Source organism: Neomonachus schauinslandi, chromosome 4, assembly GCF_002201575.2.
Source record: "Neomonachus schauinslandi chromosome 4, ASM220157v2, whole genome shotgun sequence".
Taxonomy (NCBI): domain Eukaryota; kingdom Metazoa; phylum Chordata; class Mammalia; order Carnivora; family Phocidae; genus Neomonachus; species Neomonachus schauinslandi.
Window position 1 is genome coordinate 18293683 of NC_058406.1, and position 14426 is coordinate 18308108.

The following is a 14426-nucleotide window of genomic DNA, read 5'->3' on the forward strand; positions in this document are numbered from 1 at the left end:
TTGTGGCCCAGCCACAAGCAGCTCTGCCACGGCCCTAACCTCTCAGGGGCTCACCTGCTTATCTGGAAAATGGGCATATTAATAGCCTCTACCCCACAGGGCTCTTGGAAAGAGTATATGTGTTTGTGTACTCACAGAGATGACTCACACAGATGACTTACAGATAATGTGATTATATACATGAGCATAGATAATGTGTATGAGTGTATAAATGCTTAAACTAATTCTTGGCATAGAGGAAATGCTTAATGAACATCCCTTGTTCTTATTAATCTCTAATTGATTGGGTCATATGCCAGGGAAGGACACACTTGGCATGACAGGGGATGATGCCTTTTACAAAATCAAGCTGAGGTTTCCAAACACTGCTCTGCGATGCAGCCTCCGGGAGGGAACCCCCCTGGGGCATTTGTTAACGACGGATTCCCAGGTCCCACAACTGGACCCACTGACTTTGAGTCTCTGAGATGGCGCCTAGGAATTTATATTCTTACAACCTGTCCAGATGATTACGATGATCACCCGATTTGGGACCCACTGGGCTAGCTGAGCTGTTTCTTGTGCAAATGGAGGAGTGAGCTCTGCTGGGGCTTCCACCATAAGAAGGGGTCTCTCCCTCCTCCCATGCCCTCCCTTCCTCCCTTTGGTTCATCAACATCTTGAGTTTTTCCTTGCAGCAGTTTCTCCAGAAGAACTCCAGGCAGACCTTCTCTGGACCACATGAACCCTGAGGAACTAAGTCTTGTTTTCCACCCACTGAATGTCTGGGAGCAGTTTAATTTCCATCCCCTGTGCAGATGAAGATTTGCTTCATCTGCACATGTAATCTGTATACACTGGCTCGCAGGGACCCCGTGTGATCTGTCAGAAAGATGTCTCTGAGCTTCCAACTTCTCCGTTTACCACTAAAGAAGCTGAAGCCCAGAGAGGATATATGATTTGTCCAAGGTCACGCAGCAGGAAACCAGAGTGGAGACTACAGCTCGAGTCTCTAGCCTGCGAGCCTGTGCCCTTTCCGCCAGGACAAGCCCCTGTTCCAAATACCACGGGCCCACTCATTTATACACCAATGGAGAGGCTCAGCGCTACAAAGTCTTACTCCGTGAGTACTCCATACCAGCAGGTTCTACATATGTTCTCTCCTTTGAGTCTCAGGAACTTTCTTCATCGTGGGCATTATTATCTTCATTTCACCTCTACGACAACTGAGCCTCAGTGAGGTAAAGTGACCTGCTCGAAGCCATTCAGCCAGAAAGAGTCAGGATGGCAGTCTGGGCCTGTCTCTTTCCAGAACCTGGTCTCTTGGCTCTGAGGCCAGTCATGGAGCTCAAATCCAAACTAAGTTTTCTATGACTGCTGTAACAAATTATCACAAACTTATTGGCTTAACACAACCCAAATTTATTATTTTATAATTATGTAGGTCAGTAGTCTGATACAGATCTCACTGGGCTAAAACAAGGTGTTGGCAGGGCTGCATTCCTTTTTGGAAGCTCTAGGGCAGATCCACTTTCTTGCTCATTCATGTGGTTGGCAGAATTCTGTTCCTTGTAGTAGTAGGACTGTGATCCCTATTTCCTATTTCCTTGAGATCCGTATTTCCTTGTTAGTTGTCACCTTAGGACCACTTCCAGTTTAAGACCATTTCCCACATCCTTGGCTCATATCCCCTTCCCCCATCTTCAAAGCTAACAATAGCAGCTTGAGTCTCTCTCATGCTTTGAATCTCTCCTCCTTCTTCCATTTCATCTCATTCTGACTCGGTCAGCAAAGTTTCTCTAACTTTCAAGGACTTAGGTGATTAGATTGGGCCCACCTGGATGATCTAGCATACTCTGACCATCTCAAGATCCTTTAATCACATCTCCAAAGTCTTTTTTGCCATATAAGGTAATACATTCACAGCTTTCAAAGATTAGGATATAGACATCTTTGGGAGACATTATTCTGCCTACAAAGGAATATTCTATAATTGTTATGAACCCTTCAAAAATGTCAATGCCATAAAATGTTTTTTTTAAAGTCTGGTGAACTGTTGTAGATTAAAGGAAAGTAAAGAGACAGGACAACTAAATGTATTTTAGTAGTGCACTGTGCAATACTTGATTGAATTCTAGATTTATATGAGATAAAACAGCTATAAAGTTAATTATTGTGACAATGGAGAAATTTGATCATGGGCTATATATTAATAATAGTATTTTATTAGTAGTATTTCATTAAATTTCCCAAGTGTAATCATTGTATTGCAATTATGTAGGAGAATATCCTTGTCCTTAAGAAATATGTGCTTAATTGTTTCAGGGTAAAGTGTCATGGTATCTCTAACTTACCTTAAAATTGTTCTGAAAAAAAAAAATGAGAAAAAGAGAGCATAGATGTGGCAAACTGTTAATATTTGATGAAGCTAAATAAAGGATGAATATGCATTCATTGAGCTATTCCTGCAACTTTTGGTAGGTTTGAAATTATTTAAAAGAAAAGGTTGTGACAAAATTAATGCTGAAAGAGAAACAAGATTGAAAAAACTGAAAAGAATTCTGGCAAAATTGATGAAAAGATAAAAGAAGAAAAGCACAAATAAATAATAATAGAAAAGAAGGTATAACTAGAGATGCTGTGGAGATTTTTAAAAGTAGCCAGCAGATATTACAAACAATTATATGCCAGGAAATTCAAAAGCTTAAATGAATTGGACATATTCCAAGACAAAAAAGTATAGATTACCAAAACTGACTCAGGAAGAAATAGAAACTCTGAATAATTTTAAAACCACTAAAGAATTTTTGCTTCAGTAAAAACTCCCACAATGGAAAGATCAACACAGGTGGTTTTATCAACAAAATCTTTAAAATAAGTATTTCCAAATTCACACAAACTATTCCAGAATAATGAAAAAGAAGCAATATTCCCAACTCATTTCATTCAAATGAAGAACAAAATGAGGACTTGTCTTTAAAGACATCCAAAATCATTTTGAAGTTATTCATTGTTAAGACAATGAAATATTAGCATGGGGATAGACAAAATGAATGGAAAATCAATGGGAAGAATAGAGAGCCTAGAAATAGACCCACACATCTATCAACAGGTGAGTATGACCAACTTGGCATTGTCGATCAATGAGTAAAGGGTGGACTCTTCAATAATTGCTGCTGGGATATTGATTATACCTATGGGACAGGGGAATGAAACTCAATCCTTACATCACACCATACACTGAAACCAGTTCCAGGTTGATTAAAGACATATAGATCTTTTTATTAGACAAAAGAAATTAATTTTTATAGCTTTGTGATAGGGGAAGGAGGTCTTAAACAAGGCATAAAAGAACTTACCATTAAAGGAAAAAAATAGGGGCACCTGGGTGGCTCAGTCGTTAAGCGTCTGCCTTCGGCTCAGGTCATGATCCCAGGGTCCTGGGATCAAGTCCCGCATCGGGCTCCCTGCTCTGCGGGAGGCCTGCTTCTCCCTCTCCCACTCGCCCTGCTTGTGTTCCTGCTCTCGCTATGTCTCTCTCTGTCAAAAAAAATAAATAAAATCTTAAAAAAAAAAAAAAGGAAAAAAATAGTAAATTTAATTACATTAAAATAAGAACTTTCATCAAAGCACATCATAAAGAGAGAATGAACAAACAAGCCATGAACTAGGAAAAGACATTTGCCATCCATAGTCAAAATTTACGTAAGGAACTCCTACAAACCAAGAAGTAGAAGACGAAACAATCCAAAAGACAAAAGATTTAAAACAAGCACTTCACAGCAGAGGAAACCAGAGGACTAATAAAACATGTAATGACATCCAACCTCATTAGTATTCAAGAAATACAAATTAAAACTATAATGTTTTACCATGTTTGCAAAATCAAAAACTCTGCTCATATTAATCAAAGATTGTGGAACATTGAATACAGATGGTCATAAAATACCTTTGCTTCATTCCTCATCTTAAAGGAAACACATATATACACTGCTGGTAGTATAAATAGGTACAAGCCCTTTGAAAAACAATGTTGCATCTATAGAAAAGTTGACAATGTGCATTCTCTATTTTTTTTTATTATGTTCAGTTAGCCACCATAGAGTACATCATTAGTTTTTGATGTAGTGTTCCATGATTCAATAGTACCATATAACACCCAGTGCTCATCACAGCACCTGCCCTCCTTAATACCCATCACCCGGCTACCCCATCCCCCCACCACCCTTCCCCTGTGAAACCCTCAGTTTGTTTCCCAGAGTCCATAGTCTCTCATGGTTTGTCTCCCTCTCTGATTTCCTCCCCCCCCCCCCCCCGCAGCAACTCCACTCCTAGAGTATACCTAGAATATTCCTACTTTAAGAAACACTTGTACCTGCCCCACAGAAGACCAACAAATGCTCATAGCAGCACTGCTTGTAATAGCAAAATCTGGAAACAACCGGAAAGCCAATCAACTGTAGAATGCATAAATAAACTGTGGGATAGCCATACAGCGGAGAAAACAAATGAATTACAACTACATGCAGCTACACAGCTGTATCTCTGGAGTAAAATGCTGAATACTTAAAGGCAAGTCACAGAAGAAGACAAGATTCCATTTTTATAAAGCTTAAAAATGCAAAAAGCAAACAATATTTATTCTTAGAAACACATTCATCTGGTTAAACTGCCTCTTGAGAAGTGAGGCTAAGGGGATAAGTTTGAGGGGGTGGCACACAAAGAGCTTCAAAAGTAATGGTTAAAAGTCACTTTTCTTAAACTGGGGGGCAGGTGATGGGGGAAAGGAGAGGAGGTGATATTAGCTCATGAAGAGGAGTTTTGCAAGTCAATCCTCACTGAAAGGAGGAAAGGGAGGTACAGTGTTGGGAGGCAGAGATGAGGGAATTTGGGAGAGACACAAAAAGGGAGTAAGGAAGATAGAGTCTCAGGACAATGGTAAGTGAAGGAGGCAAGTTTGGGGGGGGAGCAGGGAAAGGAACGGTCAATATTAACTACCTATTAGGGTCTTTAACATAATCTTTAATGATCAATCAATCCTTAATGATCCCACTGAAAAGGTATTATACCCATTTTTAGATGAGGCAACTGACATCCTCAGGTTACTTTACTGACTCTCTGCCAACTCTCAAATGCTCCAAAGCTAAGAGATCTCTTAAATCTCTTTTCCACCTATGCTCACTTCTGGTGATCTCACCCAATCCACGGCTTTAAAAGTCATCTGTCCACTGAAGACCTTCACATTGGTATCTTCAACCAGACCTCTCCTGGGAACTACTGTCCAGCAGCCCCAGCAGCCTGTTGAACCCCCATATTTGGATGTCTAATTGGCATCTCAAATATAATTAATGTGTCCGTGAGAACACTTGATATTTCTCAGGATAAGGGAGGACTTCTCTGAGTCTTCCCCTCTCAGCAAATGGTGGCATCCATTCCCTAGGTCTCAGGTCAAAATCCTTGGGCCATCCTTGCCTGCTGGATTCCTCCATGCTTCACATTTAATCCAGGAGCAAATTCCGTGAGCTCTCCCTTCAAGATAAGTCTTGAATCTAGCCACTTCTCACCCTTCACCGCATCCTCCCTGACCTGAGGTCCTGTGATCTCTCACCTGGTTATCAGCATGCAACAAATCTTCCTGTGTCTACTCTCGACTCTCTTTCCATCTGTTCTCCACACAGAAGCTGGAAAGATCCCTTAGTATGTAAAACATCTGGGAGGGATTACAAGGATGTGTTCACTTTGTAAATAATCACTGAATTTCAGGCCTATCATTTGTACACTGTTCTGTAGGTATTTTATGTTTTAATTTAAAAATTCACCCAGTTTCCTCCTCCCCTTTCTCTCCTTATTCTCTTCCTAAAGAGGTGATCCTTAACAGGTGTTGAAGCCCCAGCAAGATAAGGGAGTCTGTGACACAGGGGTGGGAATGGCCCAGCAGTGGGGTGTTAGAGACAACACTCCTAAAGGAGTGTGGCCAGAGGCATAATAAGAAGGATGTCTGCACAGCAGGACAGTCCTGGCTAGAGTAAAATAAACAGATATATAACAAGATGTGTGGGAGCACCTGCCACCACCCTCACCTGAAATAGCAATGAGCACACCTAGAGCCTAGATCTTGGATTTCTAGATATATTTCCCACTAAAAATTACCAGAGATCTTTGGAGAAGTGGCTGGTTCCAGGACTGGGGTAGGAAAAGTACAAGATGAGCCTGGAACATCTTGTTGTGCTAGACTGTAAGGAAACACTCAAAGATAGATAAGGTTATATCAGAAGAACAGAAAACAACCTGAAGGGGTTCCCACTGGCTAAATTTGCCCTAAGTATCAAAATAAATAATAACATTAATATCACACTAACAAGCTAAAGAAGAAAAATTACATGATCTCATCAATAAATAGATGGGGAGAAAGTATTTGACAAAATCCAACACCTAATCATGAGTAAAAAAAACCTCTCAGCACGCTAGAAGTAGAGAGGAACTTCCTCAATTTGGTAAAGAACATCTACAGAAAACCTGTAGCTACATCACACTTAATGATGAGAAATTTTTCCACTAAGATCAGGTATAAGGCAAGGATGTCCCCTCTCACAACTTTTCAGCATTATACTGGAAGTTCTAGTCAATGCAATAAGACAAGAAGAAATAAAAAGCATAAAGATTAGGAAGAAAGAAATAAAACTGTCTTTGTTCACAAGCTACATGATTGTCTATGTAGAAAATATGAAGGAAAAAAAGAAAAAACTCCTGGAAGCACAGCTTTATCCATAACTATTGCAACTTGGAAGCAGCCAAGATGTCCTTCAGTAAGTGAATGGATAAACAAACTGGTACATCCAGACAACGCACTATTATTCAGCACTAAAAAGAAACAAGCTATCAAGCCATAAAAGACATGGAGAAACCTTAAATGCATATTCCTAAGTGAAAGAAGCCAATCTGAAAAGGCTTCATGTTGTATGATTCCAACTATATGATACCCAGGGAAAAGGCAAAACTATGGAGACAACAAAAAGATCAGTGGTTGCTGGGGTGGGGGTTAGGTGAATAGGCAAAACACAGAGGATTTTTAGGGTGATGAAAATACTCTGCATGATATTATAATGATGGATATGTGCCATTGTATATTTGTCCAAACCCATAGAGTATATAACACCAAGAGCAAACCTAAAATAAACTATGGGCTTTGGGTGATTATGATGTCAATATAGGTTCATCCTTGGTTAAAAAAAAAAAAAAAGTGCAATTCTGGTGAGTGATGTTGGTAAAGGGAGAGGCTGTGCATGCATGGGGTCAGGCAGTATATGAAAGATCTCTGTACCTTCCTTTCAAATGTTTTGTAGGGGCGCCTGGGTGACTCAGTAGGTTAAGCGTCTGACTTGGGCTCAGGTCATGATCCCAGGGTCCTGGGATGAAGCCCCACGTCAGGCTCTCTGCTCAGCAGGGAGTCTGCTTCTCCCTCTGCCTCTGCCCCTCCCCGCCTCTGCTCACTCTCTCTCTTTCTCTCTCTCTCTCAAATAAATAAATAAAATCTAAAAAAAAGTATTATAAACTAAAACTGCCCTAAGTTATAAAGTCTCTTAAAAAAAAAAACAAAACTCTTGGAATTAATAAGCTATTCCAGTAAGGATGCAAGATACAAGTTGAATATAGAAAAGTCACTCATTTCCTATATACCAGCAATGAACAAGTGGACTTTGAAATTAAAAACGATATATATTTACATTAACATCTCCCCAAAAATGAAATACTTAGGTTAAACCTGACAAAATATATACAATACCTATATGAGGGAAAACGACAAAATGCTGATGAAAGAAATCAAAGAACTAAATAAATGGAGAGGTATTCCATGTTCTTGGATAGGAAGACTCAATGTGGTCAGGATATCGGTTCTTCCCAACTTGATCTGTAGAGTCAACGCAATCACAGTTAAAATCCCAGCAAGTTATTTTGTGGCTAGGAGAAGAAGAATACTATTGAAGGAGAAGAATAAAGCTGCAGGACTAGAACTACCCAACTTCAAGACTTACGATAAAACCATAATAATCTAGACAGTGTGGTACTGGCAGAAGAATAGACAAATAAATCACTGGAACAGAATATAGAGCCCAGATATAGACCCACATAAATATAGTCAGCTGTTCTTGACACAAAAATAAAGGCAATATGATGGAGCAAATACAGTCTTTTCAAAGAATGGTGCTGGACAAAGTGTACATCCACAATCCACATGCAAAAAAAAATTAATCTAGACACAGACTTTACATCCTTCACAAAAGTAATTCAAAATGCATCACAGGCCTAAATGTAAAATGCAAAACTATAAAACTTCTAGAAGATAACCTAGGATTAAATCTAGTTGACCTTCAGTATGGCATGATCCATGAAAGAAATAATTGACAAGCTGGACTTCATTAACATTAAAAACTTCCGCTCTGGGAAACATACCATCAAAAGAATGAGAAGACAAGCTACACACTGGAAGAAAATATTTGCAAAAAACCTATCTGATAAAGGCCTGTTACCCAAAATATACAAAGAACTCTTGAAACCTAACAGTAAGAAGACAAACAACCTGATTTAAAAATAGACAAAGGACCTGAACAGACACCTCACCAAAAAAAGATATACAGATGACAAATAAGCACATGAAACAATGTTTCACATCACCTGTCATTAGAAAAATATAAATTAAAACAAAATAACACTACACATTAAAAAAATTTTAGCCAGCCTAGTGGGTGTGGAGTGGTATCCCACCATGGTTTTGATTTACATTTCCCTAATTATTTATGATGTTGAGCATCTTTTCATGTGCTTGTTGGCCATTTACATATCTTCTTTTTTTTTTTTCCAGACATTTTTAATGGAAAATGACAAGTTTTGGCAAGGATGTGGAGCAATTGGAACCCTCGTGCATTGCTGATGGGAATGTAAAGTGGTGCATCCAGTTTGGAAAACAGTCTGGCTGTCCTCAAAATGTTACTGTGTTACCAGATAATTCCACTTCCACTCCTAAGTAGGTTCCCAAAAGAATTGCAAATACATGTAGACATGTGTGCTCATAGCAGCATTACTCACAAGAGCCAAAGGACACTTGGAAAACAACCCAACTGTCCAGCAATGGATGCGTGGACAAACAAATTGTGGTGTATACATACAATGGAATACTCTTCAGCCATAAAAGGGAATGACGAGTGTTGCAGCATGGATATACTCAAATATACTAAGTGAAAAGAACAGGACACAAAAGCCACATATTGGCTCCACTGATATGAAATATCCAGAATAGGTAAATCTGTAGAGACAGAAAGCAGATGGGTGGTTGCCAGGGGCAGAGAGGGGAGGGGCATGAAGAGTAAATGCTGGGGCACCTGGGTGGCTCAGTTGGTTAAGCGACTGCCTTCGGCTCAGGTCATGATCCTGGAGTCCCTGGATCGAGTCCCGCATCGGGCTCCCTGCTCAGCAGGGAGCCTGCTTCTCCCTCTAACCCTCCCCCCGTCATGTACTCTCTCTCTCTCTCATTCTCGCTCTCTCAAATAAATGAATCTTTAAAAAAAAAAAAAAGACCTTTAAAAAAAAAAAAGAGTAAATGCTTACTGGACAAGAGGTTTCCTTGGGGGATGAGGAAAATGCTTTTGGAACTAGACAAACGTTGCGTAACATCGTAAATACACTAAATGCCACTAAATTGTTTGCTTTGAAATGATTAGTATTATATTATGTGAATTTCACCTTAATTTTTTTTTTTAAGATTTTATTTATTTATTTGAGAGAGAGAGAGAATGAAAGAGAGAGCACATGAGAGGGGGGAGGGTCAGAGGGAGAAGCAGACTCCCTGCCGAGCAGGGAGCCTGATGCAGGACTCGATCCAGGGACTCCAGGATCATGACCCGAGCTGAAGGCAGTCGCTTAACCAACTGAGCCACCCAGGCGCCCTGAATTTCACCTTAATTTAAAAGAAAAAAGAAACTACTAGTTTCCTCCCCTAAACCTCATCTTCTCCATACACACACACACAAACACACACAAACACATACACATAGATATATCTCTATAAATTTTTGGATTATAACCCAAAGTATAAAATAAATATCCATGTGTCCATACTGATGCAAATAAGTGATTGCATTTTAAAATTCATGAATAGGGGAGAAGAGACAGACTTCCCATGCAAAAGAATTCCAAAGAGTTTATGTAGCTACTCTCCCACCTCAAAGAGGTGGAGCTTAACTCCCCCTCCTTAAGTGTGGGTTGCACATCTCAGCCCCCTTCCAAAGAACAGAACATTAAAACGGGTCCGAGGAAGGGACTTTATGGTGGAGAAACCTAGAAACATGATCTTAACCTAATGGTCAAGGGTAACATCACAGTGAAAAGCCATGTTGATGACATGTGCCCCCCAATATGTGACGAGAAGCACATTTCACCTCTGTGGTCTTCCTCCCCAAAACCCATAACCGCAGCCTAGGCATGGAAAAAACATCAGACAATCCCAAATTGAGGGATGGTCTACACAATATCTAACCAATACTCTTCAAGACTGTCAAGGTCATCACAAACAAGGAAAGTCTGAGAGACTGCCATAGGCCAGCAGAGGCCAATGAGACATGACAGCTAAACAGAATGTGGTGTCCCGGATGGCATGCTAGAACAGGAAATGGACGTTAGGGGAAAACTAGTGAATTAGAATAAACCGTGGAGGGCGCCTGGGTAGCTCAGTTGGTTAAGCGACTGCCTTCGGCTCGGGTCATGATCCTGGAGTCCCGGGATCGAGTCCCGCATCGGGCTACCTGCTCAGCGGGGAGTCTGCTTCTCCCTCTGACCCTCCACCCTCTCATGTGCTCTCTCTCTCTCATTCTGTCTCTCAAATAAATAAATAAAATCTTTAAAAAAAAAAAAAAGAATAAACCGTGGAGCTTAGTAAAGAGTAGCAGAGCAGTGTTGGTGCCTCAGTGGCGGGAAATGGACCCTGCTAATGTCAGACGCTAACAACAGAGAAAACTGGGTAAAAGGTGGACAGGAACTCTGTACTATCTTTGCAACTTTTCTGTAAATCGATTACTATTCTAAAATAAAAGGGTTTTTTTTTTTTTACAAAAGGCAAAGGCAGAGCATTAATTAATAAATATTAATGCTACCATATACATATACATATGCGTGTGTGATACATACGTGCTTCCAAATGCACAGAATACTCTAGAAACCATAACACCAGAGGCCTCTGACGGGATCAAGGTGCTTGAAGGACAGAGGAGGCCACTGCACACCCTTTTCTACCTTTTGAATTGTCAGTGTCAGTGGTTAAGAAGCACACGCTCTATGCTGGCTTCGGCAGCGCATACACTGAAATCTCCGCCAATGCGGAGATTAGCGTGGTTCCTGAAGAAGAATAAATGCAAATTTGTGAAGTGTTCCACATTTTTTAGAGTTTAGTGGGTATAGAGTTTTAGTTTCAGAAGATAAAAAAGTTCTAGAGATCTGTTGCACAACACTGTAAATATACTTAACACAACTATACCCTTAAACATGGCTAAGATGACAAATTTAGTGTTATATGTTGTTTACCACAATAAAAAAAGAAAGTGTGCTGAAGCAAAAGTAACGAGATGTTAACATCCATTCAGAGACGGCTATGCGATTTATCTGAATAACTACGTTCTATCATTTGCTGCAGATTTGAAAAATTAAAATCTCAGGCAAAGGATTCTGCAGGTACAAAGGCCCTGAGGCAGGATGAAGCCCAGCCAGTGTGGGCTGGAGAGCAGGGAGCAAAGGACAAGGTGGCACAAGATGAGAGAAGTAGGTGGGGACTTGATCATATAGCCACCGGAGACAACACCCTTCCTGCACATTCCAGAGGCTCCCACCCCTGCCAGCCTAGAGGTTGTTCCTTTCTCAAGCACTAACAGGGCTCCTGAGTCTGCCTCCAAATGACCCAGCGCCAGCCGGGGCCAGACCCTGCTCTATCCTGAATATGACAAGCTCATTGTTCCCCTTCTCCTGCAGGCTGCTTTCCCTCATGAGGCAGTTCTGAGGTGACAGGTTTCTGTGGGCGGATCCCCCAAGGCAGAGCTCACAAAGCCGCGACCGTCTGGGGCAGTGGTCCTGGCTCAGCAGAGCAGAATCCTCACCTCATCCTCCAGCCTCCACATCAAAGAGGAGATCAAAGCTCCTGCCAGCCAACCGCACACAACACGTACTCCAGCCCTGGAACGGGCGTAGCTCTCCCGGGCACATTTTGCCCCCGGAGGTGAGGAGGCAGGACACGAGTGGTACCCCTGGGCACCAGCCGGATACCCAGCAAGAGGAGCGCCAAGCTCTGGGGTGGCATCACTTCCCGTGCACACAGCACTTTACAGTGCCCGGCACACCACGAGACAGGACCGGTATTGGTACGTGCACCACAGGTAAGGAAATGGAATCAGAGTGGGCCAAGGCCACACAGCCAGCCAGAGGGCCCGGACCCTCAAGATCCCTGTCCGGTGCCCCTGCCAGGCACACGAGGAGCCTTCCACCCCGGGAGTGGCAGTCTGACCAATGAAGACACCAGGGCTAGATCTCCCAACTGCACTGCTTGGTAGCTGAGATCTTTGGGCACACAGTGGCCTCCTGACCTTGGTCCCCGAAGAGTGCCAAGTGCAGTGTCTGGTACATGGTAAATATTCAACAAATGGTAGCTCTTCTTACCATGACACCCTAGAAACTACCCACCGGAGCGTTGTTACTTAACAGCCAGCTCACGTATGGCAAGGAACATCGCATGGGCTGAAACAGGGGGAGGGCTGAGGGCAGCCGAGGGCAGAGCGCCCCCAGGGCAGGCCCAGTTGTGGCGGACTGCCTCGGACCTCAGGGAGGACCCTCTGGGATGGACCCCAGCCCCACCCCAGCATGGCTGTGATTAAATGCGATCAGAGCCATAGAAGAGGTGGGGTCTAGTACCCACACTGATAGAATGCGCCATGTTACCCTGTGTGAGTCACTTCCTCCCCGTGCTTTGTGTGTTTTTCATCAACAAAATGAAGAGTCTGGACTTCATGAAACTGAAGTTCCCTTCAAAACTAAGGTCCTATGATGTATTTTATACCCAAATTCCTCCTAAAATGAATAGCTAGGTAGATAGAGATGGGTGGATGGATGATACATAAAAACTGGTTAGCTACTATCCTCTTTTAATACTGATTCCAGAAAAAAAAAAAAAAAGAAGAAGGAAAGGAAAGAAGAAAGATTGTCATTTGGGACATCCAGGGACCAGCTGCTAAAAGGTAAGACCCATAGGGCTTCCTTTGGGGCTGGTGTTCCAGGAATCAAGATAAGGCTCAGAGACTCAGACCTCAAAAAAGAACAAAAGGAAGGCCTGTCTCTAGCCCCCTCCCCACTTGGGCAAGCCCCTCCCTATTTCTCGCTGCCGAGCCGCGGGCAGTCTGGCATCTGTCCGGGTATCTGGCCCTGAGCTATGCTTCGACTGGAATCTGTCGGAAGGCCCTCTTACTACAACCAGGAGAAAGGTAGACCAGGATCAGGAGTCAAGAGTTTCTCACTGCCCGAAAAGCCCACTCAGTTTATAAGATGCAGTGTCAGACTAGGGAAACACCACACCATCTCAGTGAGCTAACCACTCTACAGACCAAAATGAGCAACGGAACCTCGGCAGTCGGTGTGGAACCTCTCCCGTGAACCACCAACTTGAATAGCTCACCGCCTCCTGGGCACCTCCCTCCCCCTGAGTCACAGTGGGCACCTCAGACGTGTCTGAAACCCACCGCCCACAGCCTTCCCACCTGCGAACGTGACCCTGCTATTCTTCCAGCTCATAGGACTCAAACTCTGGAATCATCCTTGACCCTTTTGTTAATCCCACTGAAAAATTAGCAGGTGTCACGGTTAATTTTGTGTCCACTTGACCCGCCACGGGGTGTCCAGGTTCAGCACTCTTTCTGGGATGTCTGCGAAAGGTGCTTCCTCCCCAGTGTGAGTGGGCAGCATCCAATCCGTTGAGGGCCTGAATAAACAAAAGGCGGGAGAAAGGAGGAATTTGTCCCTTTTTTCCTGCCTCCTTACTTGATCTGGGACATCTCATCTCCTGTCTTCTGCCCTTGGAACTTTCTGACTGGGACTGCAGTACGTCATTGGCTTTCCTGCATCTCCAGCAGAGCGCAGACTGTGGGAATTCTCAGCCCTCCTTAATCACGTGAGTCAACTCCTCACAGTAAGTATCCTTTTATATACATAAAAGTGTGTGTGTGTGTGTGTGCGCACATGTGCACGTGTGTGCACACGTCCCCTATTGGTTCTGTTTCCTGGAGACCCTAACACAGCAAGTCTTGCTGGTTTCACCCCCGAGTAACGGCTAATACATGTCCCACACGCTGCGCACCAGGCCCTATTCTAAACACCTTCCGTATTAAGTCATTCGATCTTTGCACTGACTCTATGAAGTAGGT